The 25,955-nt window shown below is 42.5% G+C and overlaps 1 pseudogene; it reads right to left on the bottom strand.

The window, feature by feature from the left end:
• Window positions 1-3,057: 3,057 nt before the first annotated feature.
• On the bottom strand, window positions 3,058-17,350 carry LOC141219322 (translation factor GUF1, mitochondrial-like; annotated as a pseudogene).
• Between the last annotated feature and the right edge of the window lie 8,605 nt (window positions 17,351-25,955).

Raw genomic sequence — 25,955 nt, 5'->3', positions numbered from 1 at the left:
ACACATAACATTGAGGGTTACAGTAAAATTAGACAAAATGTTACACCTATAGAAGTACATTTAATACCATAATAGTAATTACATAATTAGTATCATAATTAGGTTTGATCCAGGGTTCCAGGACTGATCGCCTTTTCTCGGGGTCAAGAAGTAATTTTTCCCCTGTGACACAAATTGGCTGAAGGTGTCCTGGGGTTTTTGCCTTCTTCTGGATCAACAATGTAGGCATAGGGTAGTATTAGTAGTGATAGGAAAGAAGAATAATACTGTAATAAGATAGCAGGATGTTAATAATAGTAACGATATCAAATAGTCACATTTATAAAAATAAAAACAAATTAATTAATAACTGCAGTAGTACAATAAGTAGTGTAATATTAAATATATAACTAGTAATAACATAATTAGGTTTGATCCAGGGTTCTAGGACTGATCGCCTTTTCTCGGGGTCAAGAAGGAATTTTTCCCCGTGATGAAAATTGGCTGAATGTGTCCTGGGGTTTTTGCCTTCTTCTGGATCAACAGATTTAGGCATAGGGATTTTAGTAATACCATTATTAGAATCACAAGAGTAATACAAAATATAAAACTAATTAAAAAATTAAATTATAAACGGGTACATTCTTAATTGTTATAGTGCAGCAATGATAAAAATGGTAATAATAATAATAATAATAATAATATTAATAATACATTTGTGAGGCCTAGTGCCAGTTAGTTAGTAAGTTAGTGTAGTGTTAGTGTAGGGAGTACAATTGGGGGAGGAAAGTTGAACTTGATGGACCGAGGTCTTTCTTCAACCTACGTTACAATGTTACTAATATCTGCGCTTTATTCCAATCATAGGCATGTGCCAAATATTTTTCACTGACCGGTAATAGGATTTCCTCCTGCTCATTTTAGCTGCATTTTTTGGTGCTGTCTTGGGCAATGATGAAATACTGAGGTGCGTGATGGCCGGCTATTAAGGGGTGGCAGGAGGTTGGATTTTTTTTTTTTTAAATAGAGAAAGTGTTTGACAAGTCAATGTATTGTTCAACCCGGCCACACAAGGCTTCAATACTTTATAACCCTAGAGACATTGCTTCATCTTCCGGCTCAGCTGTAAATGGAGAAAATCATAATCTTTGAATGGGCGTTAATATACTTTTTTTTTTTTTTTTAAATCAAAGCAGCAAAAGCATATATAAATATAAGAGCTATAAAATACATACACATTTTGCCAAGACGTTCTTTCTGTAGGCTTTAATTCTGAAAAAGAAGAGGTATAATATAGCAGCACAGGCAGAAATAAGCATACTGTTACAGTGTAACCCAATGAATGAGGTTATGACCCGGAAATATGAGCCCCGAGTCGCCGTCTGCTGTAAAGACTTAATATTCTATTCTGTATTGAATGATCTTAAGGGCAATAAGCACAAGAAGAACAGTTACTCGCTCCAACACTTTTAATGCTCTCACTATTGTAAGGCTACAATATGTTTACATGGGGCGTAATTATTGAGGATTCACCATCCAAATCTGCAATAAAGTTCAGTACAGAATTTGTGTTTATAAAGGAAAAATATCTCAGCAGATTTGAGAATTTCTTGTAAGGCATGGATGCTCCTAAAAAATATATATTTAAAAAATAAATCCAACGCAGTTCGCTCTGAGGTCGGTGCTGCCTGCTCCGTTTGGAGGACCCAAGACTGCTAAAGCCTGTGATTGGCAGCAGCGCTCAGGTGACTAGAATTGGATGTTTCTTTATTGTCCCCATCACAGCCTCGGTGCAGGAGATTTTGGGAAGCAAGTGACGTCTTACACTAAAGCTATGACAGGGACATTGAACTCTTCTTCAGTCACAAAGAGGGGGCATGATTATAGCACATGAGGCCGGGCTAGTCCCGGCCAATAGATGCCCACCCCCCTCTGGACTAGTATTGGCGGCCAATAGATTGCGCATCCCCACTTCCCCCTCTGGACTAGTCCCAGACAATAGATGCCGCTGCCCCCCCCCTCCAGACTAGTCCCAGCCAATAGACCCCCCCCTCTGGACTAGTTCCAGCCAATTTGCATACTGCTAGCAGCGATGTAAGAAATGTTTTTACTGCAGGTAGCAATCAACTTTTGGTTCCTGCATCATAATGAAGGATAATAGCAGTTTGGGAGACTTGGAAGACATCACAGGTTTCCTTTGATAGGAATATCCCATAAAGTGTCATACATGACAAATCTATAGCCTGCGTCTCTTGTTGGGATACCCCTTTCACTTTCCAGTAGAATAGGATTTTATAGCATAAGTATAAAAAAAAGTGCTAGAGGACACACATGCTCAGTCTCCACAGCCAGATCTCTGTGTCCGTGCACAGGAAACTATTCCCATTGGTCCTTTACAGTGAACAGAGGATAACTGTGCAGAGGACAGGATGGGGGGACATAGGTCCATTAGCATTAAGCTTATTAGATGGACATGCAATTTGATACACACTTTGAACACCAGGTGGTGCAATACTTAACTTCACTTTTTTTTTAGTTTTTTTTTTTAGTTGTGCTTTCAAGTAATGTTTCCGAATAACCAGTCTTGTCTTTGTGCATAAGGAATGACACTTTCCGGCCATTATAGGACTTGTTTTCCTGCATTTTCACCAGTTTTCCCCTCTGCAGGCTTTATTTCTTAATTTTCAACAGATGCTGAACTGGTGGGAGGAGAATCCTGGCAGCTACAGAGGGATTCCTGCTCTTTATTCCTTAGCACACAGATGACAAAGCAGAAGCATGGAGGACATTATTATTATTTATTTAAAGCACCATTAATTCGAGGGTGCTGGACATGTGAACAGGTTTATATACATATAACTAATAGACTGGTACAGAGAAGAGGACCCTGCCCTCAAGGGCTTATAGAATACAGGGTAATGGGGAAGTAGAGAGAAGAACATTATACAGCAGTACGGAGCTGTGTAGCTGTGCATCCAGCTCTTATGTAAGGTAAAGCACTTAAGAGGAAGCTCAGCCCTCATTTTCCTCAGTCTGCGTCTCACTCCTTCCACTCTCCATAGATTATAATGGGCAGCGTCACGACACCACAGTGAGCCTGCTGTCCGTCTTCTCCCAGCAAGTTAGATTTGAGTTGTTTTTTTTTATGACAAGTTCAGGAGGTAAGGGGAGTGGAGAAGTAAGCAGATTTCTCTGATCAGATATATTACAAGGTGTTTTTTTTTGTTTTTTAGTAATCTCCTGTTCTATTGAGTTATGTAAAGCTGGTTGAAAATACAATTTCCTTTTAAATCTTGTAAATTGTAAAGTTTAATGTTTTATGATGAACACAGTGGATGTGATCTCCGTATCAACAAAAGCTTCCAGGCTCTCTGCAAAAACGTGAAGACCTATGGGCTTCTTGGCTCGATACTCCCGGCCTAGCACCACTGAGATTCACAAGGTTTAGGTTGCTAAACGCTGTCAAGATTGAGACCTTGGAACGGATTTGGTTTCTTGCTCTCCTTTCCCGATTATGTACACCCTGCTATGGTGTACGGTTTTATGTACTCTCACTTATTGCTGCTGGAGAAGGTAAACCTCATAAGCCCCTTATTCATCGAAGAGTCCGAGACCCTTAGAGAAAGCCCTAGGAGATTCCCTTATGGGGCATCTGATCTTCTTGTGATAATGTGCCTCAAACTGGACCAAATAGACTGTCAGTCTCTTGGAGTTGAGTAAGAAGAAAATGTAGAACAATCGTACCATCTTTTGACTATATAGATATATCTTGTTTGGGAACAGCAAAGGCCGGGCGGAAGGGGTGAAGGTTTTGCATGGTTTTGTAGGTCTCACCTTGCATATCCTGAAGATAAGGATTTTAAGTTGTCATAAAAATCAACCACAACTTCATTCAAAGGTAACAAATACTTCATCATGATCCAGTGTTCGTCTATGTAAAGAAAGCTCTTCTGCTCTGCTCGCCGGGTCTGCGGAAATAAGCAATTGGCTTTATTGGAACGTAGTTCACATTGGCATAACAGCTGCCATTCCTCATGGAGCCATGGACCAAGAGATCCGTCTTCTAATGAAACAAAATGAATCCTTGTGGGTCCCATTGACTTACAATTGGTATATCCGGTCTTCGTTATTTCTACATACATTACCACTACATTAAAAGGGAGTGGAAACCTGATGTAATGGAGGGTGGCAGAAACCAAATTGCCTGCTACGTGTCTCTGCTCCACTTGGCTCCTACATTAGTTTTGCTACATCTACCCCAAAATAGGGTGACATTTCCTATAATCTGCCGTCCTTGTATTATACGGGGTTATCTAGGACTTTGATAGATCAGGGGGCTTCTTACACTCGGTGATCCACTGTTTGCAGCTCACATGGCACCCAAAAGTGAACAGTGTATGGAGTCAGGACACCACATAGTGGCCATTCTCAGGTACTACAGCTCAGCTCCCACTGAAGTAAATAAGAGCAGAGATGCAGAACCTGATAACAGTCTCTACACAGTGTACAGAGCTCAGGTCTTCCACCTCCGTATACTGTGTACACCCAGCTGCCGGGGGAGCTGCTGCGGACCTCCACCCATCCAAAAGATAAGTCATCAATATCTAAGTCTTGGACAACCCCTTTAACATATGGAGAGTGTAAGATAACATATATAGTGTTTGAAAAATTAATGTTTATGATATAATTTCCCAATGTCATCACCTCAAATTTTGTGATCCAATGGTCACTGACCTGACACAGCGACATGATCTTTCCAAGATAGTCATCTGGTGAGATAATTGTACCCAAAATCATAGGTTCAAGATATTCCTTTACTACAGATTTGTCAGGAAATTCAGATGGATTTACAATAGTAATCTCCGATTCTCCATATTCCTAAAGAAATAATGTGGAAAATTAGATGGGATCATACAATTGGAGGTGATCTGCAGAACCCGGCAGTGACCAGTGACCAGCGTGCTGGAGCGGTGTGGATCCGCTCCGAACACCATCTGGCCACCGCTGCACACAGCAGATTGTTGGTGATGCCAGTTGTTGGGACTTCCACCGATCTGACATTGATGACCAGTGCTGGAATTAGGTCATTAATGTTACAGTAGCAGAAAACCACTTCAACTGCAAATACTGAACAAAAAATGTCAACATCTCAAAATCAAAGTCCAATTTTACTGATTTTGTTTCCCCCAGAAATAATGAAACACCCTGATAGTTAGTTTTGGGGTATGGCACAACAAATCAGAGTGGCCCACAATACAGCGCAGAGTGGTTACATATAAGGCATTACTGCTTCATGGAAGCCATAGACAGAAAGTACCTTAATCAGCTTTGGAGAGGACAGCACAGCCTTGTATGGGACTGTAGAGGACGTCATTATGACAGATGCATTGTATTCCTGCTCCTGTCTCTAGTTAAACACCTCCATATGTAAAAGCCCCAGGAAGCCCAACCTGTGCAGGACATGAACGTTAGTTATAATTTATAGAGAGGCAAGTATACCGAAAGTGTTAATAAAATGAGCAACTACTTAGTGCTCGATAGGTATCCACCACTCTAATAGAAATTGCTCTGGAAAGTACCAGTAACGCGGTGTCCATCATAATAGAGAAACACCACGCTATTTGCACTGCCTACTATACACAAGGCAGGTCGTAGACTGAACTACAAACCAGTTCAAGACCAGATCATTTCTGATCATCACCAGGCATTTTTTTTTTTTTCCGTACATGGGATTTTAAGATCTCTAAAAATGTCTCTGGTTCAGTCATCCAAATAACGTTTGCCTCCATTTTGTCAGTATTGAATTCCCCTGTAACTGGGGCTTATATGCCAGGCACAGTTACAGGGAAATTCAGTAATAACAAAACATGACAAAATTCAACTTCCTGAAAACTGCTGAATCAATCTGGGGCTAACCTAGCAACACATGCTGCCAGCAACCGGTACTCACATGATCACCGCCATTGCTTCCTAAACTATACGCACAGCACTTGTTTAGGAAACAATCAGGAAGGCAGAGGTGGTAATAAACCATTTCTGACTTCTCTATGGGAAGTCCAGCAGGCTCATGTGTACATGTACATGTGTATTGATGAGGATATGAGGATTCAGATCTACACAATACTGTACCGGTGACAATCCTGGCTATGGAAATGCAGGATAATATGTCACAAACATGTCTGGATAAGCTGGAGGTTTGGGCCGAGAAGGGACAAATGTGAATTAACAATGAAAAATACATTTTCACTAGTCAGACTCCATATGGAACATGGTGCACAGATTTGGCCACCAGTGTGCAAGAAAGGCAAAGCCGAGGTCTAGCAAGTTCAAGGTGGGAGATTAAAGCAAAGATGGAATAGGTGGACTGCAATACAAGGAAAGAGTAATACAATTAATTAGTTAAAATTATTAGTTATTATGATTAAATTATTAGTTAAAAAAAAATGCTAAGGAGTGACATACTGTAATATATTCAGTACCGTATCTATAACAAAAGGGCCAAGACCAGGATTCTTTACTGTAAGAGCGTGAGACTGTGCAACTCTCTGCTGAATTCACTAGGGGACTAGATATCATTCGTGAGTGTAATATACAAGTGGTTAACACATTACCAAGATGAATTGTTGACCCAGTGGTTTGCTCTGCCAAAAATTGGACTTTACCTTGTAATGTGTTTTTGCTTTCCTCCTGATCATTGTTACAAAAGAATTTTCTGAGCTGAAGACGTTTTTTTTCAGCCTTACACACTAAATCAATAATTAAACTTGCACAAATGACCCCTTTTCAGAAATTAAAGTTATTGAAATGTCTATCTAATGCTCAATTAATCGGTCCGTAGGTGATAACTGTGCCCTTATGATCACTGTAGGACACATTAATGCCCGCACGGTATATTTTCATCATAAGTATAGGAAATGACTGAAATAAAATATATAGTGATATAAAATAATTCAGATAATGGCAGTAGAAGACGCACCTCCAGCCAGCACCCAGAGCTGCACTGCTGTCCCGACTAACAGACACTTGAATCGTTCAAGGTCAGCTTTTCCAGCGCACTCTTCATATTGCTGTATTCGGATTGGTCAACTGGAAACATTCCTGGAACAGAAAGTTAAAAGAAACCATTAGGGTATGTTCACACAATACTCTGAAGTGGATTCTGCTCCAAAAACCACATTTAGGGTATGTTCACACTGAGTTTTTTGACTGCTTCAGAAAACGAAGGGGCCGATTCATCCAGAAGTTTACGTCCGTTTTCTAGTGTAAAATTGCTTAAAATTTTGTGGGTTTTTTTTTTGCCCGTCTGGGAACACTTTGCCAAGTTTTTGAACGGTGGTCAGAACTCAACTGGGAGTGGGTATGGCCACTCAATAAATGCACATAAAAAAATCCACATTAAAATACTGTGTGTGAACTTACCCCAAGGGTGTGCGCACATGGCGTCTTTTTCAAGTGGATTCCTTCCAGGCTGCTTTTTCAGCCTGGAATCTGCCAGATAAAGCGCCCCATAATATGAACATAATGCACAGCAATGTCAAAGCAACATTGCTGTGCACATCTTCTGTCTTATGTCTTTTAGCCACTTTAGGATTCGGAAACTGAAGTGGTTAAAATAAGGAACAGGTTCATTCTTTGAGTGTCTTCCGCTAGGAAGCCGCCTGCTCTCTATAGTTACCAGCGTAAAGTGAAAGCCGCTGCAAAGCCGCCGGAGAAGACACCTCAGGAATCGACCGTTGCGGTCTTCCTCAAGCGGCCTTGTCTGGGAAATCTCAGTGGCGGTACCGAAATCTAAGAGACGCCGTGTGCACATATCTTAAAATGGTTTTCCAAAAACTCAGGAAGCAGCAGGGAATGGGTTCAATTCAAAATCCCTATTCTCACCTCTTTGTTCCCCCCATGGCTCCATCACTATTGCTCCGGTAGTCCGCACTGGTCTCCGCTTACTTCCTGCAGGCTTTCCGTACATCATTCATGTGACTAAGGTACTGACTAGTGTTGAGCGAGTATGCTCGGGCCGAGCTCCGAGTATTTATAGCTGCTCGGTGATATGGTTGAAACAGTTTTATTACATGTGAGGAATGTGTAAGAAATAGACATTCCTCTCATGTAATAAAACCGTCAAACAGTTGCAAATCATGCACACGGGAGCGATTCAACCATATCACCGAGGAGCTGTAAATACTCGGAGCTCGGCCCGAGCATACTCGGCGAAAGGGTTAATAGAACATACTCGCTCAACACTAGTACTGACCTCAGCAGTGAAGCCGACATCTCCAGCACATGACCTTTAAGGCACCTGATTATCTTAGAGAGTAACCCTCTTTTAATTGTTATTTCATAAATCAAGAGTACACATGAAATTAAACAACTTTGTAATATATCTTATGAAAGACATTTTCTTCATTCTCTGCCAAAATTTATCATTCACTATGAAATTCTGAGGTAAAATCTGTATTCAGTGAAGACACTTTCCCATTACTGAGATAGGAGATGGCAGCTGCTACGGATACAATTCTATGTTGGCAGGAAGAGGGAGGAGCTAGAGACAGCTCCTCCCCCTTATCAGTAGCAGCTGCCATCTCCTATCTCAGTAATGGGAAAGTCTGTCTTCACTGAATACAAATTTTTACCTCAGAATTGAGACTTGATGATGACTGATCAATTTTAGTAAATAAAGAAGCAAATTTCTTTGATAAGATATATTCCAAAGTTTCCTATTTTCACGTAAACTATTGATTTATGAAATAAAAATTAAAATGACGGATACACTTTAAGTGTCCACATGAATGATATACTGGATTTGGTCACTGCCAAAAGTGAGCAGGGACCGTGAGAGCCGCGATTCTGAAAGGGCAGAGTTTGAGAAGGTCTTTTCTTTTATTTTTTTATTCCATATGTAATCATTCCTAGATTCCCATCTCTCTGCTATATATTTTTTACAAATCGCAGAAAACCCATTTGATGTTAATTGTTTGGGCTTTTCTCATGCGTCGAGCATCACTCACGAGGAAAACAAGCTTCAAAGAACAAATGAGAGGAGACAGTCCATGCATTATGTGTCACGGTGGCGTGTCATTACCAACCCCCTTGCTGCAGCGCTCCCTAAATTCCCCACAATGTAGAAAAACCTTGTCCACACGTCACGGCTCTGAGCTGACTAGTCCTGGAGGATCGTGAGGTTCCTTCCTTACATCTCTCCTCAATTATCTCGGCTTCTGTAAAATAGGCCGAGTCTAATGGGACGAAAAATGCTGGTGCAGAATAAAGGTTCTCTGGCATTTATCTACTCTGTGATCACCGTTCCTAATCCAATCATGGAGGCGTTCCTGGCTGTTACAAGGAATTAGTAGGATTACTAAAGTGTGACAGGCGAGGGTACAGCGCCTGTGTCTGTCATGGATTCTCAATAGAGGTGGCTGGGAATGGTCGCTCTCCACTGAAATGATCGGGGGGTGCACATACTTCCCACAAGAAAGCACTTGAATTGTCAAGGTCAATCTATTCTATAGCTGTAACTTTAGCCTTAAAGGAATTGATACAGTGGGGTACATCTGGTGCCCGGGGGGCAGTGTTTGGTATACTGTGTCCCTCTGAAGAAGCTAAAAAAGTGAAACGCGTGTTTAGGAGAGTGGCAGGCACATAATGGGTAAGGATCTCCTCATTACTGGTACTCAGGCGCAAAATACGTAGAATTTACACTACACTAGGGATGAGCGAACCCCGTGGATGTTCGGTTTCGACCAAACTTCGGTTCGGGTACCAGAACTTGAACCCAAACCCCATAGAAGTCAATGGAGGCACAAACTTTGATGCTGTAAAATGGTCGTAGTAAGGGCTAGGAGGTCTCTCACTCTTAAAACGGACTTGTCAGTGTTCGGAGTTCAGCATTGAACACTAGGTGTCTGGTATGAACCCCAAACTTTACAGCTCGGGTTCGCTCATCTCTACACAACACTCGTTATACTGTTGTACTGATACATTACACGTCTAGTCCCTGTGATTGACTATATATTCATTGTTGAGGACGCTCTTGCAGATGTGTCTAATCTCTGATGTCACGCCATCTGGAGGCTGAATCTTGAACTAAGTGCTCTTGTAATACAGGTTTTAATATTACGCTAATAAAATATATACTGTATACTGTACAATAGCTTTCCGACCCCGTTACACAGTTTTTGAGCACTTGAGCTGAAGTTGTTAAAGCTCAATTGGTGTTTTGCATAGTCTGAGGGGGCTATAGGTGTAATTCTGCCTAGATTTTGACTTCGATGCGTGTTGCAGTTACATTGTCATAATACTCTGTTCCATGTACAATATTATGTAGAACAGAGTTTTGATTCTAAATGGACTGTAGATAAAACAGTATGTCCTGGAACAGTACCAATACACATGCTCTGTAACTTGCCATCCACTCTTTTGGAGTGGACGATTCCTCTTTATCAGCATTCTGTCAGCACTATAGGTCCTGGGACATCCCTTCTCTCATTACTCAGCACGTATTGCTTCTGCCATTGCTTAATGAGATGCCTGCAATTAACTGAAAGGCTGCATCTCTGTTATGCCTGCATATACAGTTTGACAGGCAGGAGCAAAGAGACAAAGGCCAAGCCCCTCTTCCGGTAATCCATATAGGGGGATTTCTGCTGCTAGAGACAAATTACACTTAGACAGAAGGGAGACCCTACCGGCCGACACTTTTAGGTTATCTAACCCCTGAAAAGTAACTCCAACTTAATTGAACTTTATAAAGGGATTTTGCACATTATCTATCGAATGAGATCAAGTACAGGGACCATTTAATTTGTATTAGGGTTCAACTCACCTGCAAACACCATGGGTTTCGCAGGCTTAAAGCCGGGCAGAGCCACTGGCTGCTTCAGTAAATGCAGAGTGTCTCCTATTTGTGCTTCCTGTGCGTCCTTCATCCCAGCGATTAGATAACCTACTTGCCCAGCATATCTTAGAAACAATGAGAGTAATATATATTCACAATTAGTGCAGATTCATCAAATTCCACATTGAATATCAGGTACAAATCAGCCATAAAAGAAGGTAGCAACGGCTCTGAGACCCAGCACTGCATGAGTTCACTACAGCTATATACAGCTGGCACTAGAGGGCGCTCACTGGAGACAGACTTCTACTGCTGCGGGTGGGTCCAATACTAGCTGTACATAATCACATGTCAACAGCTCCCCCTGGTGGTGGCTGCATGCAGCAAAAATAGTATTTCATCTAGTTACATTCATTTAAGTCAGAAATGCTGTGACATTAGTCAGCACTGAATTTTGGATGTAAAACTATTTTGGATCTATCAACATATATGTTATAACTTCCCAGAGCCTAAATACCACATCAGAGAGCTCTGCTAATCGCACTGTAACAAGCTGAGAACCATCATACGGCCACAACAGATTTGTATTGAATGGCAATAAAAACACAAAATTGTATTTTAATTTGCAGAACTTTCCATAACACAATATTGGCATTTTATTTGCTTTAATAACAGAATCCCCTTTCAGCTCTGCACTCTCCTGGGCTCCAAACACACATGTATATTCATAGAAAGCAGCACCGACAGGAGCATCAGTACTGCATGCAGGATTAGAGCGCCATCTAGTGGCACTATAAGAATATTCCTAGCGTGCTAAAATGTCGCTCTATTATATCCTGCACAGGGTCGTACACAATTTTAAATGCTTTGGATATCGGAAAAAATTACTTTAAAAAAATGATGGAAAAACCCTTTTAAAAAGACACAGAAAGCAATAAGGAAAAAGCACAAACAAAAGAAGTGGTGCTGAGATGGGCGGCTGCAGTTTATGCAGATCCTTGGGTGACAAAGTGCATGTGGGATAATCTTCACTTTTACTATTTTTTTTTATCCTTGCCTTCTAAAAGCTATAAAACTTTTTTTTCCCAGTAGATTCGTTGTATCTGGGCTTTTTTTCCCAGTAGATTCGTTGTATCTGGGCTTTTTTTCCCAGTAGATTCGTTGTATCTGGGCTTTTTTCCAGTAGATTCGTTGTATCTGGGCTTTTTTTCCCAGTAGATTCGTTGTATCTGGGCTTTTTTTCCCAGTAGATTCGTTGTATCTGGGCTTTTTTTCCCAGTAGATTCGTTGTATCTGGGCTTTTTTTCCCAGTAGATTCGTTGTATCTGGGCTTTTTTTCCCAGTAGATTCGTTGTATCTGGGCTTTTTTTCCCAGTAGATTCGTTGTATCTGGGCTTTTTTTCCCAGTAGATTCGTTGTATCTGGGCTTTTTTTCCCAGTAGATTCGTTGTATCTGGGCTTTTTTTCCCAGTAGATTCGTTGTATCTGGGCTTTTTTTCCCAGTAGATTCGTTGTATCTGGGCTTTTTCCCAGTAGATTCGTTGTATCTGGGCTTTTTTTCCAGTAGATTCGTTGTATCTGGGCTTTTTTCCCAGTAGATTCGTTGTATCTGGGCTTTTTTCCAGTAGATTCGTTGTATCTGGGCTTTTTTTCCCAGTAGATTCGTTGTATCTGGGCTTTTTTCCCAGTAGATTCGTTGTATCTGGGCTTTTTTTCCCAGTAGATTCGTTGTATCTGGGCTTTTTTCCCAGTAGATTCGTTGTATCTGGGCTTTTTTTCCCAGTAGATTCGTTGTATCTGGGCTTTTTTCCCAGTAGATTCGTTGTATCTGGGCTTTTTTTCCCAGTAGATTCGTTGTATCTGGGCTTTTTTCCCAGTAGATTCGTTGTATCTGGGCTTTTTTCCCAGTAGATTCGTTGTATCTGGGCTTTTTTTCCCAGTAGATTCGTTGTATCTGGGCTTTTTTCCCAGTAGATTCGTTGTATCTGGGCTTTTTTCCCAGTAGATTCGTTGTATCTGGGCTTTTTTCCCAGTAGATTCGTTGTATCTGGGCTTTTTTTGCAGTTAGAGCTGTAGTTTTTCATAAATATTTTCTGATCTCTTTTTATTACTTTTCTTGGTGAGGCAAAGTGAACAAAATAAACTCCAGAGATTCTGCCGCTTCATCTTTTTTTTCTTTTTCATTCCATCATCCACTCGATAGGATTTCTAGAAGATATTTTTTTTAGTTTTAACACGAACAGATGTGGTGAAGCCAAAAATGATGTAACGGGAGAATTTAACTTTGCAGGCTCAGGTCACCGAAAACATCCAATGGCTTTACCGCTACAGTGTAGAGTAAAATGACCAATCTCATATTAATCCCAGTTATGGGACGGGCTTCATAGTTGTACAATCATGGAAGACATGGAGGCCTTCAGTAGGATCCTTGGCTGTCAAGACAATGCCATTGCCACATAACACTCATATGATTGATGACATGACATGGCTTTATAACTGATGGGGAGCCGTACCCCTTCAAGCCCCACTGATTCTCAGAAAGAGGGGGATGTTGTCTTTGCCTGCACAGCAGCACTCTAAGGCTATGTGCCCACGATGCAGAAATGCTCCGGTTTTTTTCCTGAACGTTTCTGTATCTCCCTGGCATGCGGATTTTACATGCGTTTTTTTCAGCCAGGGACAAGCGTTTGTCACGCGTTTTGCACATGTGATTTCGCATGCGGGTTGTCAAGCGCTTTCCAGGCGATTTTAGCATCACTTGGAAAAGTGCTTGACAACTTGGTCACACTATATAAATTCATGCAACCGGCAATTAGCAGGATCCCCAACAATTTCTTAAGCAATGAGAAAATGCAGTCCCTAATGATGTCCTCTGACAATAAGCGGATCACGGACAGCAGATGCATTGGGTTCTGCATTTCTTGGAGAATGGGATGGGGCAGCTTCTGTCTTCTCAGTGATACAATCAGGAAGGAGATGCAGCGTGAGACAATCCCTGTCTACATCTTTGATCTGATCATCAATACAGAGGGCTGATTGGTGAAGACAGAGGGAAAGGCTAATTAAATTATTTAAAAAAAACTTAGTTTTTCGGCTGGCACTTCCTCTGGGGTCAGTATGCCAACCTCATTGACTTCATAGCACTTGCCAGAGTGGGCAGACACGATTTTATTGCCTTTACACACGTCACCTCCACACAGGGCGATGCGGCTACGACGCCTCTGTAGTGATCAAACGTGGAGTCAAACAGCAGGGCTTTAAGAGGGCTGCCCTTTTCAATCTTGGGACTAAAACACAAGAATAAGACATCCTGTTAAGGGGGATAAAGGTAAGTAAACCGTTCAGTCCAGGGTGATGAATTCCAAAGACAAAGTTTATTTCGCCATCACATAACGTTTCGACCTGTTATAGGTCTTTATCAAGTATATACAAAGACATTCAGGGATACTGATCCCCTTTAAGGAAAATCAGTGGCCAGAACCCTTTAAATTCCCCTTAAATGGTCCAAAACTGAAACAGTGGGAACAATATAATCCACTTAGGGTTCAGCAAACTTACAGTCAAGGGTTTGATAAAATTATCTACACCCTTGTGTCTCCAGAAAGCATAGCGTACGTTCACGTGCTGAAAATGCCGACCAGTGCTGGAGTGAGCGGAGGTCCGCAGCTTGTGACACTCCTGCTGTAGTGAAACTACAGGTCCCAGCAGACTGACGGTCTCTCATCAAGTTATGCTGGGAGCCGCAGTTTCACAAATAGTGCTAGAGGATCCATGTCAGAAATATGAGGCTGCCACTAGGGTTTCTCCCACAAATATGTAATCGGACGTGGAGCAGATCTGCACGTGGATGAGCCATATTCTCTATCTGTGAACATACTACTCCTTCACTCAGATTCTAAGTGGTTCTGCAGCGCATCTGTGCAGAGCAAGCTGTCAATCAAAATCCGGGCCGGGTTTACAGCCGTCGCCCCTGATATAGCGAGCGGTGCTGTGATCCAAGACTGTAGCCACTCCGTGCACAACGATGAGTGAAGGCCGGCGGCTGCAGGGAGGAAAGAAGTTAATTTTCTCCCGGTACCTACACTATCAATAAGGCGGCCGGGCAGCATTGTAACAATATTTATCTGCAGATTAACCCTATACCTGCAGGTACATAGCATTTTCCAAGGTGACAGGTTCCCTTTAATAAAGAGAAGATGGATAGAGCCGCATTAGTCCGTACTCACGGTGGAAGCCTCCTGACAACTTCTTGAAGAACACTTTCCACATTTGTTCCAAGCTTCCCCGACATCTAATAGAAATAAACAGAGAAATGAATTTCTTAATACAGTTTAGAACTCGGCTACAACGAATCAGAAGAAATGAAACCTGTTTGAAGCTGACAAGCAATCAAGCCCCTCCGTAAGCCACACAGAACATGGCTACTTATGTCATCTGCAGGTGATTAAAGGAACCTGTCATGCTGAAATGGTATAAGATCTGTAGGGGGGTGTTGTAGAGCAGAGAAGTTGATCAGACTGATAGACATATCTGTGGGAAGAGAGTCAGCAAAACTGGCATTTTATGCAGTGAAAAGTCCTGCCGTATGTACACTAGTCCAGTGGGCGGTCCTACTAAGTGATTGACAGTTCCCTGTATGACCATGCAGGCAAAGATAGCTGTCAATCACTAGTAGGACCGCCCACTGGACTCATCTGTACAAACAGCAGGATTCCACTGAATATATTGATACAGGAAAAACATCTATCTTTGTAGCGTATTAGCCAGTAGATAGAAGAGTATTTAGATTTGAGAGTCCTCAGTGGTTGATACCATCTTTTCCGTTAGCCATTAAAAGGAAACAAATTGCAGGCTTTCCAGACTACTCAGGTCTCAGGTCTGCCTGATGAAGAAGCCTGAGTAGTCTGGAAAGCTTGCAATTTGTTACCATCTTTTCAGTTAGCCATTAAAGGTATCAACCACTGAGGACTCTCAAATCTAATGAATAAATTACAATTTATACTGAATCTTCTCCCACAAACCTATATATCGTTCTGCTCAGTTTCTCATAGATAAAACCTGTACATCTGAATGGGGCTTTAATGTTGTTATTACAATCACGTAACAGCAGATCACAAAATCTTTCATATGATCATTTTTTTAACACCTAAAACCCCAATGGGTCGTTCTTAGACCTGTGTGGCTTACCAAGCCCAATTTCTAAAAGTTGTAAGAGTGCTGTAAAATAGGAAGCTGCACATTTTTGCGCAAAAATGATGCGTCACAAAAGTTTTTTGCTTTTTTTTAACACAAAAATTGATGTCAATTCCTCGCTACATTGCCCCTTTTCCAGCCACATTTTGTAGAAAAAAATAAAAGACAAAGGTACAGACAGCGGAGTTAAATTTGCCTACAGGAATGATTTTGATCTGGAGCGCATCGTACCCGGATACAGTCACTAGCGGGAACGTCAAACATCTTCTCAATTTGTTTCTCCACCCTTTCCGGATCTGCATTCTTCAAGTCTATCTAAAAGCAAAGTATAAATACTAATTATTTATCAAAGCTGGACAACATCTACAAACCATATAATAAAACTGGCTTAAAATATAGTGTGAACAAGAGTTTAGGGAGAGATGTACAACTGGCTCTGGCCTATAAAAGGGATTGTGTAATCGTACAAAACTAGCAAAAATGTAAAGTGCCTGGAAAACAAGGAACGTGCAATTTACCTCTTAGTAAAATCCTATGCTTTCTCAAGAACAGAGGAATTTTAATTTCATATTTATTTTTAATCAAACCATTTTTATTGAAAAACTCCAACTACAAATATTCCATCTTTCAAATAACATACATGACATAGTAATTCCATAGTAAAAATATGAACAAAGTATCTGAACTTCAATTCCCATAACCCACCCTAAACCCAAATCCCAACACTCCAGAGAGAACCATTTTCAGAGCAGTTCTAGAATAACGGACTATAGCATTCGTAGAAGGGGAAGAAGATAAAAAAGTGACTAACAAAGGGGTAGCAGCGTTTTAATGTTATCATTTACTGCTTGATGCCTGAGCCGGGGAGTGCACGCTGAAAACTGTTGCAGGCTGCTGTAATCACAAGACACAAGCAAACAGCATGGCATTTCCTATCAGCAGGGAGGAAGTAAAGGGCGACAGTAATGAAAGTCTCCTCCTACTCCGCTCCATATTGAAATGAATAGTGTGCATCCTACAAATGAGATGCATACAGCAAACAATTGATTTTCCATACATAGGTTTTGAGTTGACCACTGGATATACACATGTGTATCACTAATTACCAGAACTGGAAATCGAAAAAAAAGACGAGCAAGTTTGGGGTGAATCCTGCCTTCATTACTGCACAGCCGCTCAGAGGGATCGGTACTAGGAACAGCAGGAGTGCCGGCGATGTTCACAGATTTACCTGCTGCGGGACTGAAGGAGTCTGATCGCGCTCAGCTCGAAGCTTTTTACCTTGTTTCCGATAGGAATAATTGAAAGCTGTGCTTCAAAGGCGAGGAAGAAGTTTGCCACCATCTATTAGAAAATCAACAAACTTAGGATAGAAACAATATGAACATATATCCTGCTATAAGTAAGTAAAAAGCAATAGGAAATATATATAATATAGGGTACTTAGTAAACATGTTGTTTGATAAAAAAAAAAAAAAGCCATCCCACCAGCACCAAGGTGTACCCAGTCAGTTATGTGAAGTGTATAATAAAATACACTTTAGTACAATATTAGTATCTTGTCCCTTTAAATGTGCAGCTACTTCTGTCACCATGGTAACTGCATTCATACTCGGCCAATAGGATTGCTCGGTTTGAATTTGAAGAAGAAAAAAAAAGTTCTATATGGTCAGTTTGTTCCATCTCATCTGAGTGTGAAGACAGACACCTGCGATCAGCGAGATTATAGGTATAAGACGTGATATAATATAACGGACGGAGCCACATCCCATCACACGCACTCAGCGACCACAACTGACAGGAATCAGCACATTTATCAGAGGAGAAGTCATTATTCCCCAACACATGATAAGTGACAACTTCTAGATCTGCTGGGAACCCAACTAATCCCTGCTAGACCCTCCCCGGCCACCGCTCCATTCATTCTCTATGCAGGAGAAAGCGGAGTACAGCGCCCCCCATAGAGAATGAACGGACCGGCGGTTGAACATTTGCACTTCGCTCACTTCTATCTATAAGTGCTGTTCTGCTGATTGGGTCATAGCGGCCAAACCCACCGATCTAAGAGTCATCACCTATCCAGAGATCAGTGAGAACTTGTTCCAACTAGACATCCCCTTTAATTGAAGAGATCACATATCTAACAGCCAATCCTATTCATTCCCAATCTTCCCTGTGCCCAGTAATGCCCCTGGGTATATCGCCAATATGAGCCAATCACCAAACCCTCTGCTGACTGTGCCCGATGTTTTATAGATTTTGGATACGTTTCTACAAGAGAAGATCTCAGCGGCCACCATGGGGATGGGTTACTCTGCCAGCGATGGAGCAGGTAGTATCCACCAGCCGGTGATATCTCACCTTCCTCCATATTCTGCTGTTACATGCGTTTCTTCAGCTTTACCTCTTCCCAACAGAACCAACTGATGTTTTTTTCTGTTTTTTCCTCCGCTTTTTCCAAGGGCTATAACTTTTTCATGTCTGTCCACATAGTGTGAGGTCTTGTTATTTTGTAGGACGAGCGGTACTTATAAATCCCACCATTCATTTACCACATAGTACTAGAAAACGGGGAAAAAATTCCAAGTGCAGTAAAAGTGCGAGGAAAAAAAAGCCTGACACTGTTTTTCTGGGAAGGGTTTTAACGGCGTACATAGTGTGGTAAAAATGACCTGGTAATAGGATCCTACTCCTCAGTGTGATTACAGCAAGACCAAACTTCTCCAATAGTTTTGGCAAAAGAAAAAAAACTTTTTTTTTATGGTGTCACCATTTTTTCTGAGACCCGTAACATTTTCGTTTTTCGGGTTGATGGAGCTGTGTGGGGGCTTATTTTTTGAAGGGCAAGAGGACTTTATTGATAACATTTTGGGACACATATGACATGGTCATCGCTTCTTACAGGATTTTCTGTAGTATTGTGGCGAATGAAAAAAATGTAATTTTGGCTTTTTGAATTTTTTTCTGTGTTCACTGATCGTTTGTTTTTTATATTTGGATAGATTGTATTTCTCTGAAAGAGACCATACCACAAATGTGTATATTTTTATTATCTTTATTTTTAGTGGGAGGTGAGCTGAACGTGTGGGGTTTTAATATTTTAAACTTTTTTTTTTTTTTTTTAATTTTCACTGCATTTGTATACATTATCTGATTGCTTGTGCTATATACAGCGATACCACAGTAATGCTCCATATAGCAAAATCACGGTCTTCTTTACAGCCCAAATGAAGCTTTATGATGACAGGCACGGAGGCTTCAGCAGACCCCCGGATGTCATAGCAGTCCATCTGCGCCCTGTGATCGCGTCACTGGAGCGCCGGTGGGCGCATGGAACGATGCGTCCCAATGCCGGCGCGCTGTTAATGCTGCTGTTAGAGATTGACAGCAGCACTGAACAGGTTAACAGTGGTGGGCAGATCTTCGCTCCACTCGCAGCTCTTAGAGGCAGGTCCTGGTTGTTTGTCACAGCCATTATCTGCCATGTACGGGGCGAGCTGACTCTGCTCCATACACCCGCTACTGACTTATACCAGACACGTACGGCAGATGTTGGTATGGAGTTAAAGCGGTTGTCCAGATTTTGGGTCATTTGTTTTTTTTTACTTTAATGCAAGTATTTGGGGCTAAAATTGATTTCTGTAATTGAGTTTCATTAAAAATGTTGCCTTCTGTAGCATCTGTGCTGCACTGTCTATTCCTGGCTGCAAAATTAGCTAACTGAGAATCTATCAGTGAGCTCCTTCTGACAGTCTTAAGGAGGATCATTTGTGGCCTGCTGGAGGTCATTTTGCAGGGCTCTGGCAGTGCTCCTCCTGTTGCTTCTTGCACAAAGGCAGAGGTAGCGGTCCTGCTGCGGGGTTGTTGCCCTCCTACGGCCCCCTCCATGTCTCCTGGTGTACTGGCCTGTCTCCTGGTAGCGCCTCCAGCCTCTGGACACTACGCTGACAAACACAGCAAACCTCCTTGCCACAGCTCTCACTGATGTGCCATCCTGGAGGAGCTGCACTACCTGAGCATCTTCTGTGGATTGTAGAGTCCGTCTCATGCTACCACGAGTGTGAAAGCAGAACCAACATTCAAAAGTGACCAAAACATCAGCCAGAAAGCACTGGTACTGAGATGTGGTCTGTGGTCCCCACCTGCAGAACTACTCCTTTATTGAGGGTGTCTTGATAATTGCCAATAATTTCCATCTATTGTCTATTCCATTTTCACAACAGCATGTGAAACTGATTGTCAATCAGTGTTGTTTCCTAAGTGGACAGTTTGATTTCACAGAAGTTTGTTTTACCTGGAGTTATATTCTGTTGTTTAAATGTTCCCTTTATTTTTTGAGCAGTGTACATAAAAAAATTACTGCAGCTTTAATGCTATTTATTACGTCTCAGGTAACTTTGTGACTAACTATACAGCATCAAAAATACCAAAAAGCTTAAATCTCCAATGGAAGCCAATAGCACCAGTGAGAACACGGCATAAGCGTAATCCAAAGGAAGATTATTCACTCCAGTTTCCTGCGGCCCCTCGGGAGTATAGGTTGCTGCACGGTAGTCTGCATTCTGTGTAAAACAGGAAAAACACTTTTACTTAGCGGGATGAGGTCAGTAATGGCGCTCTGTCAGTTGAGGGTTGCGTTTCCTGAGAAGAGGACAGAAGAGGACAGAAGAGGACAGAAGAGGACAGAAGAGGACAGAAGAGGACAGAAGAGGACAGAAGAGGACAGAAGAGGACAGAAGAGGACAGAAGAGGACAGAAGAGGACAGAAGAGGACAGAAGAGGACAGAAGAGGACAGAAGAGGACAGAAGAGGACAGAAGAGGACAGAAGAGGACAGAAGAGGACAGAAGAGGACAGAAGAGGACAGAAGAGGACAGAAGAGGACAGAAGAGGACAGAAGAGGACAGAAGAGGACAGAAGAGGACAGAAGAGGACAGAAGAGGACAGAAGAGGACAGAAGAGGACAGAAGAGGACAGAAGAGGACAGAAGAGGACAGAAGAGGACAGAAGAGGACAGAAGAGGACAGAAGAGGACAGAAGAGGACAGAAGAGGACAGAAGAGGACAGAAGAGGACAGAAGAGGACAGAAGAGGACAGAAGAGGACAGAAGAGGACAGAAGAGGACAGAAGAGGACAGAAGAGGACAGAAGAGGACAGAAGAGGACAGAAGAGGACAGAAGAGGACAGAAGAGGACAGAAGAGGACAGAAGAGGACAGAAGAGGACAGAAGAGGACAGAAGAGGACAGAAGAGGACAGAAGAGGACAGAAGAGGACAGAAGAGGACAGAAGAGGACAGAAGAGGACAGAAGAGGACAGAAGAGGACAGAAGAGGACAGAAGAGGACAGAAGAGGACAGAAGAGGACAGAAGAGGACAGAAGAGGACAGAAGAGGACAGAAGAGGACAGAAGAGGACAGAAGAGGACAGAAGAGGACAGAAGAGGACAGAAGAGGACAGAAGAGGACAGAAGAGGACAGAAGAGGACAGAAGAGGACAGAAGAGGACAGAAGAGGACAGAAGAGGACAGAAGAGGACAGAAGAGGACAGAAGAGGACAGAAGAGGACAGAAGAGGACAGAAGAGGACAGAAGAGGACAGAAGAGGACAGAAGAGGACAGAAGAGGACAGAAGAGGACAGAAGAGGACAGAAGAGGACAGAAGAGGACAGAAGAGGACAGAAGAGGACAGAAGAGGACAGAAGAGGACAGAAGAGGACAGAAGAGGACAGAAGAGGACAGAAGAGGACAGAAGAGGACAGAAGAGGACAGAAGAGGACAGAAGAGGACAGAAGAGGACAGAAGAGGACAGAAGAGGACAGAAGAGGACAGAAGAGGACAGAAGAGGACAGAAGAGGACAGAAGAGGACAGAAGAGGACAGAAGAGGACAGAAGAGGACAGAAGAGGACAGAAGAGGACAGAAGAGGACAGAAGAGGACAGAAGAGGACAGAAGAGGACAGAAGAGGACAGAAGAGGACAGAAGAGGACAGAAGAGGACAGAAGAGGACAGAAGAGGACAGAAGAGGACAGAAGAGGACAGAAGAGGACAGAAGAGGACAGAAGAGGACAGAAGAGGACAGAAGAGGACAGAAGAGGACAGAAGAGGACAGAAGAGGACAGAAGAGGACAGAAGAGGACAGAAGAGGACAGAAGAGGACAGAAGAGGACAGAAGAGGACAGAAGAGGACAGAAGAGGACAGAAGAGGACAGAAGAGGACAGAAGAGGACAGAAGAGGACAGAAGAGGACAGAAGAGGACAGAAGAGGACAGAAGAGGACAGAAGAGGACAGAAGAGGACAGAAGAGGACAGAAGAGGACAGAAGAGGACAGAAGAGGACAGAAGAGGACAGAAGAGGACAGAAGAGGACAGAAGAGGACAGAAGAGGACAGAAGAGGACAGAAGAGGACAGAAGAGGACAGAAGAGGACAGAAGAGGACAGAAGAGGACAGAAGAGGACAGAAGAGGACAGAAGAGGACAGAAGAGGACAGAAGAGGACAGAAGAGGACAGAAGAGGACAGAAGAGGACAGAAGAGGACAGAAGAGGACAGAAGAGGACAGAAGAGGACAGAAGAGGACAGAAGAGGACAGAAGAGGACAGAAGAGGACAGAAGAGGACAGAAGAGGACAGAAGAGGACAGAAGAGGACAGAAGAGGACAGAAGAGGACAGAAGAGGACAGAAGAGGACAGAAGAGGACAGAAGAGGACAGAAGAGGACAGAAGAGGACAGAAGAGGACAGAAGAGGACAGAAGAGGACAGAAGAGGACAGAAGAGGACAGAAGAGGACAGAAGAGGACAGAAGAGGACAGAAGAGGACAGAAGAGGACAGAAGAGGACAGAAGAGGACAGAAGAGGACAGAAGAGGACAGAAGAGGACAGAAGAGGACAGAAGAGGACAGAAGAGGACAGAAGAGGACAGAAGAGGACAGAAGAGGACAGAAGAGGACAGAAGAGGACAGAAGAGGACAGAAGAATCGATCCTACAACATAAAGGAAGAAGCAGAACAACATCTGCCATTACATCAAAAGGTATTTGAGAGGAAAGAGGAACACCATGTGGACCATCCTGCTGGGACCTCTCTGCCGATATCATCATACGGCAATACCGGCTGGTAAGTAGAAATGCACCAAAGTAATAATCGCAGGATAGTAGTAATCTAGTGGTAGTATATCAGTATTAGTGTAATTTGAGTAATAATACTAGTGATAATAGTAAGAAAGTAATAAAATAACAGTAGTAATAGTAGTAGGTAGAATAACAGTGTGATCCAGGGTTCTAGGACTGATCGCCTTTTCTCGGGGTCAAGAAGGAATTTTTCCGCTGTGACACAAATTGACTGAAGGTGTCCTGAGGTTTTTGCCTTCTTTTGGATCAACACTGTAGGTATAGGGTAGTATTAGTAGTAATAAGAAAGAAGAATAATACAGTAATAAGATAGCAGGATAATAATAATATAAACTAGTTATGTCTCTAGAAAGAACAAAGAGTAAATAAAAATTATAGACGTAGTTCAATCAATACTGTAATATTAAATAGTTATAGAAAAGTTAGAGTAGTACTTTAATAAGAAAGCAGGACATAAGACAAAATATATAAAAAAAATTATATTAAAAACTGTAGAAGTACATTTAGTACAGTAATAGTAATTAGGTTTGATCTAGGGTTCTAGGACTGATCGTCTTTTCTCGGGGTCAAGAAGGACTTTTTCCCCTGTAACACAAATTGGCTGAAGGTGTCCTGGGGTTTTTGCCTTCTTCTGGATCAACACTGTAGGTATAGGGCAGTATTAGTAGTGATAGGAAAGAAGAATAATACTGTAATAAGATAGCACAATGTTAATAATAACCATCTCAAATAGTTAGATTTATAAAAACAAATTAAAATAACTCCAGTAGTACAATAATTAGCGTAATATTATATAACTTGTAATAACATTATTAGGTTTGATCCAGGGTCCTAGGACTGATCGCCTTTTCCATAGGTCAAGAAGGAATTTTTTCCCCTAAGAAACATATTGCCGTTAGGTGTCCTGGGGTTTTTGCCTACTTCTGGATCAACAGCTTTAGGCAAAGGGATTTTAGTAATACCATTATTAGAATCACAAGTATAATAAAAAAAAATTAAATAAATTTTTTTAATTAGTGTTATAACAGTTACAATTAATTGCATTACGGCAATGATAATAAATAGTAAACATGGTGGTAATAATAATACAAAAAACTAGTCCCAGTTACTAAGTTAGTGTAGTGTTAGTGTAGGGACCCATCTGAAGAGGTCGCCTTGACGTTGGCAGATGGGCTCGCACAATTTGCTCAAAATGTGCGCTAAGAACCTCATATTTCTATGTACAGGAGATCTAGCAGTAATTCCATTCAGGAGATAGATATCTGTGTACACACACACACACACTTTGTTATATAATTTTGTGCAGCACACAGGGCAGGGATACAGGTACAGGGCAAGAGTGTTACAGTGATATTATAACTCGGCCTTAAGGATAAAATGCTGATAACTACAGATTCTGGAAACACATCCGAAACTAGACCTTGTAAGTAACTGGTTCCCAGCTAGTGGTGAATATGTACAGGGCAGTCCGGTACCAGGACCCGCTCTATAGGACACATTATCATCAGGCAGGTCCTGTCAGGGCTCTTACAAGATCTGCGGCAGAAGTGTGGCTGTATAACACAGTCCTGCTCCTGCCTCAGCCACCGACAGTGGAGCCAACCTTGATCCTGGCAGCTTAATCCACTGTATGACACAGTAGGGGGCTTCCACAGCATTTAGGCACTTTAGACAGGAGAGGGAGGCGCGATCATGGTGCCGATGAGTTTCTATGGCAGCCGAGATCTAACAATGGACCCCATGACGGCCATCTTACTGCTCCTATTAGACCCCGGCCGAGGAAAGGTCTATGAGGACACCGGTCAGACTTATGTCGCCTGCTCTGCACATATTAGAAATGCCTAGGGCTGATTAGTTTGCCATTTGTAAATCTGATCCAGCAGCGCTGGGCTACCACTGACGTGATCAGGGCTATTGAGCTCCTAGATTGGACAGAGGAGCTCAGTCTTCAGCAGGAGCTGGCCGAGGAGAGCGGAGCAACTTGCATGGGGCTGCTGCACAAGAAGTAACTCAAAAGGTGGAGATTTACCCGGAGACGTGGTGCCCGGGCTGTGATCGGCTGTGCAGGCTGCATAGTCGATGCCTCCTAGGACCCGAACTTCACCCCAAACAGGCACAGCAGAGCTCGGACCGACAAAAGTTCTTTTGCATTGGAGGAGAGACCCTTTTCGATATCTGACCAGGTCCCCTGGGCTCCCCACCCTCTGGGACTCGCATCTGTGGTAATTGTGCTAGTGACCCCAAGTACCCAGGGAACCCCTCGAGATTGGTGGCAGGATGAGCCTAACCTCTATAAAGATTTTACTGACCGGGGTGATAAGGACATCTTCCCTTCCAAGTGCCCCTTAAGAGAAACTTCATTATGTAGCAGATCCCACTGTAAAACCCTGGAATGGTATTGTGCTCACAGAACCCACGATATCAGGGTACCCAACAGGTACATTGCACCTCCAAGGGACATGACCGAATTTGCTATGGCTTTCTTCACCGGGCCCCTCATTTATCGTATTTTAGCTTCCGGGAGGTGGCATTCTGGAGATTCGCAATCCCCAAAAACTGCTGAACTGTCGAAGTAATCTGGATCGTGTGCTCGCGATTCCAGACGAAATCCATGACACAGTGACGGCAGGGTGAGATATTGCGTGATCACCCCGGTGTCGTCTGAGGAATCCCTGACGCTGCGCATTAAAAAGAATATTGCACAGTGACAAGATCCTGCTGAGCAACTGAGAGTTAGAATTGACAACCGACACATACGCAGAGTAGCAGGGACTAGCCCAGCCCCTGAAACAGGCATCACTGATGACGCTTCATTCAGGGTGGGGA

Source organism: Phyllobates terribilis, unplaced genomic scaffold (genome assembly GCF_046119375.1).
Source record: "Phyllobates terribilis strain yellow unplaced genomic scaffold, ASM4611937v1 Scaffold_263__1_contigs__length_2631358, whole genome shotgun sequence".
NCBI lineage: Eukaryota > Metazoa > Chordata > Amphibia > Anura > Dendrobatidae > Phyllobates > Phyllobates terribilis.
This window is presented reverse-complemented; position numbering and strand designations above follow the sequence as displayed.